Genomic DNA, 4,667 nt, shown 5'->3' with positions numbered 1-4,667 from the left:
TTCCCCTAAGACTATGAACAAGACAATGATGTCCACTCTCACCACTTTTATTCAACATAGTACTAAAAGTCCTAGCTACGGAAATCAAACCACAAAAAGAAATAAAAAGCATTCAAATTGGTAAGGAAGAAGTAAGTTTCACTATTTACAGATGATGGATACTATATATATAAAACCCTAAAGACTCCACTAAAAAACTACTAGACCTAATAAATGAATTCACTAAAGTCACAGGATACAAAATCAATATACATTAATCTATTGCATTTCTATACACTAATAATGAAGTAGCAGAAAGAGACATTTTAAAAAAGAAGTCCATTTACAATTGCACCAAAAATAATAAAATACCTAGGAATAAACTTAACCAAGGAAGTGAAAGATCTATACTCTGAAAATTATAAAACACTGATGAAAGAAATTCAAAACGACACAAACTAATGGAAAGATATTTCATGCTCATGGACGGGAAGAACAAATACTGTTAAAATGTCCATACTAACACAAAGAAATCTACATTTTAATGCAATCTCTATCAAAATACCAACAGCATGCTTCGCAGAACTACACCAAGTAACCTAAAATGTGCACGGAACCACAGGAGACCCAGATTAGCAAAAGCAATGGTGAAAAAGAGGAACAAAACTGGAGGTATCACAATCCCAGATATGAAGATATACTACAAAGTTGTAGCAATGAAAACAGTATGGTACCGGCACAAAAATAGACACATACTTCAACAGAACAGAATAGAGAGCTCAGAAAAAAATGATTATATGGGAAATTAATCTACAAGAAAGGAAGTAAGAATATGTAATGGGGGGAAAAACAGTGTCTTCATCAAATGCTGCTGGGAAAACTGGACAGCAGCTACATGCAAAAGAATGAAACTGGACCACTTTCTCACACCATACACAAAAATAAACTCAAAATGTTTTAAAGACCTAAATGTGAAACCTGTAAACATAAAAAGCCTGGAACAGAGCAACGGCAATAATGTCTCTGGCATTAGCCACTGTTATATTTTTCTAGCTATGTCTCCTTGAAGAGGGAGCAGAAGGCTAACTGAGGACAGGCAGAAGCTGACACCCCACAACCCAACCCCCCATGGGATATATGTGACATTTCTCAGGCATTCCTGGCTGCCCTAAAGGAAAAACAAATAGTTAACTTAGATTACAATCCTGCAAGACATGAGTCTCCCTCAGTTTACAATATCTTAGAAATTTATAAGAACAAAGCATTTCTATCAATAGCCTAGCTTCCAGAAGGGAATGTAGATACAATTAGGTGTCCTTATAATCTGCAGCCATTGACAGATACCTGAAGTGAGCAAAGTGTAATGTTCCTCCAGGAAGCTCCTAACTATCTTACTGTTAATGCCTTACTAGAAGGAAAAACCACCTTAATTTGACAATGGCAAGTCCTCCTGTATCCGGTGAGTCTTCTTTAACATTTAAAAATCCTTTTGAAACCTCCTTTTTCCTTACCTCCCCGAACTCCCAAGTATATAATTAGCCACACCTCACAAACCCAGGGCCGCATTTTTTTGCCCTGCTTTAATAAATCACCTTTTTGCACCAGAGATGTCTCAAGAATTCTTTTATTGGCCATTGGCTCCAGACCTCACCCCACCGAACTTCACCTATATTCCAGAACACCATCATCCTGAGGCAAGGGAAAGAAAACCAAAAATAAACTATTTGGACTCCATCAAAATAAAAATCTGCACAGTGAAGAAAATAACCAACAAAACTAAAAGACAACCTAGGATTGAGAAAAGATATTTGCAAATGACATACCCAATAATGGGCTAGTATCCAAAATATATAAAGAACTTATACAACTCAATGCCAAAAAAAAACAAATAATCCAAATAAAAATAGGCAAAAGACATGAAAAGACATTTCTCCAAAGAAGAGATACAGATGGCCAACAGACACATGGAAAGATGTTTAACATCACTCATTATCAGGGAGATGCAAATCAAAAATATAGTGAGATACCACCTCACACCTGTCAGAATGGCTAAAATCAAAATACAAGAAACAACAAGTGTTGGCGAGGATGTGGAGAAATGGGAACTGTAGGTGGAAATGCAAACTGCTGCAGCCACTGTGGAAAAGAGTATGGAGGCTCCCCAAACAATTTTTAAAAAATTGCCATAATGAGCCAGTACTTCTACTACTGGGTATTCACCCAAAGAATATGAAAACACAATTTTTTAAAAGATTTATTTATTTATTTTAGAGAGAGAGAGAGAGATGAGAGAGAGCATGAGCTGGGGGAGAGGGAGAAGCAGGCTTCCCGCTGACCAGGGAGCCTGACACAAAGCTCGATCCCAGGACCCTGGGATCATGACCTGCACCAAAGGCAGATACTTAACTGACTGAGCCACCCAGGCACCCCAGCGAAAAACAAATTGAAATGATATATGCACCCCTATGTTTACTGCAGCATTATTTACACTACTCAAATCATGGAAGTGTCCACTGACTCATGAATGGATAAAGAGGTGGTATGTATATACGATGGGAGATTATTCAGCCATAAAAAAGAATGAAATATTGCCATTTGACATCACGATGCCGGATTTCAAGTTGCATTACAAAGCTGTGATCACAAAGACAGCATGGTGCTGGCACAAAAACAGACACATAGACCAATGGAACAGAATAGAGAACCCAGAAATGGACCCTTGGCTCTTTGGGCAACTAATCTTTAATAAAGCAGGAAAAAAACATTCAATGGAAAAAAGACAGTCTCTTCAATAAATGGTGCTGGGAAAATTGGACAGCTGCATGCAAAAGAATGAAACTTGGCCACTCTCACACACCATACACAAAGATAAACTACAAATGGATGAAAGACCTAGATGTGAGACAGGAATCCATCAAAATCCTAGAGGAGAACATAGGCAGCAACCTCTACGACATCGGCCACAGCAACCTTTTTCATGACACATCTCCAAAGGCAAGAGAAACAAAAGAAAAAATGAACTTGTGGGACTTCATCAAGATAAAAAGCTTCTGCACAGCCAAGGAAACAGTCAAAAAAACTAACAGACAGCCCACAGAATGGGAGAAGATATTTGAAAATGACACTACAGATAAAAGACTGGTATCCAAGATCTACAAAGAACTTCTCAAACTCAATACACAAGGAACAAATAAACAAATCATAAAATGGGCAGAAGATATGAACAGACACTTTTCCAATGAAGACATACAAATGGCTAACAGACACATGAAAAAATGTTCAAAATCATTAGCCATCAGGGAAATTCAAAACAAAACCACACTGAGATACCACCTTATGTCAGTTAGAATGGCAAAAAGTGACAAGGCAAGAAACTACAATTACTGGAGAGGATGTGGAGAAAGGGGATCCCTCCTACATTGTTGGTGGGAATGCAAGTTGGTACAGCCACTCTGGAAAACAGTGTGGAGGTCCCTTAAAAAGTTAAAAACTGAGCTACCCTATGATCCAGCCATTGCACTACTGGGTATTTACCCCAAAGATACAGACGTAGTGAAGAGAAGGGCCATATGCACCCCAATGTTCATAGTAGCATTGTCCACAATAGCTAATATGTGGAAGGAGCTGAGATGCCCTTCAACAGATGACTGGATTAAGAAGATGTGGTCCATATATACAATGGAATATTACTCAGCTATCAGAAAGAACAATTTCTCAACATTTGCTGCAGCATGGACGGCACTGGAGGAGATAATGCTAAGTGAAATAAGTCAAGCAGAGAAAGACAATTATCATATGGTTTCTCTCATCTATGGAACATAAGAACTAGGAAGATTGGTAGGAGAAGAAAGGGATAAAGAAAGGGGGGGTAATCAGAAGGGGGAATGAAGCATGAGAGACTATGGACTCTGAGAAACAAACGGATGGCTTCAGAGGGGAGGGGGGTGGGGGAATGGGATCGGCTGGTGATGGGTAGTAAGGAGGGCACGTATTGCATGGTGCACTGGGTGTTATATGCAACTAATGAATCATCGAACTTTACATCAAAAACCAGGGATGTACTGTATGGTGACTAACATAATTTAATAAAAAAATATTATTATAATAAAAAAATATTGCCATTTGAAACAACACAGATGGATCTAGACGGTATAATGCTAAGTGATATAAGTCAGAGAAAGACAAATACCATATGACTTCACTCTTGAAAAAAATGGGCAATGGGGGAAAAAGAGATAAACAAAACAGACTCTTAAATATAGAGAACTGGTGGTTACCAAAGGGGAGGAGGGTGGGGTAATGAGTGAAATAGATGAAGGAGATCGAGTACACTTATTGTGATGAGCACTGAGTATTGTATAGAATTGCTGAACCACTTTACTACACCTGAAACTAATATAACACTGTATGTTAATTATACTGGAATTTTAAAAATACGTAAATAAGAAAAAAGTTTTTAGAGTACTAGAAGAAAAGAACTAAGATGATTTCACTAATAGGTTCATGTGGTGAACATAAATTACAGCAAAACAGCTAGAGAATATCCAAGGATCACTGGTTTCAGATATACCTGGGTAATTTGTCTAAAAGTTGATATGTCATCCAACAAAACTAGTATATTAAAATCTCCACAGCTTTATTCTGACAATCTGGAGTTTACAAGATATCTAATTCTCACAGTACATTGA

The sequence above is a fragment of the Ursus americanus genome, chromosome 24 (assembly GCF_024610735.1).
Source record: "Ursus americanus isolate L20-20 chromosome 24, mUrsAme1.1.p, whole genome shotgun sequence".
In the NCBI taxonomy this organism is placed as follows: Eukaryota; Metazoa; Chordata; class Mammalia; order Carnivora; family Ursidae; genus Ursus; species Ursus americanus.
This window is presented reverse-complemented; position numbering follows the sequence as displayed.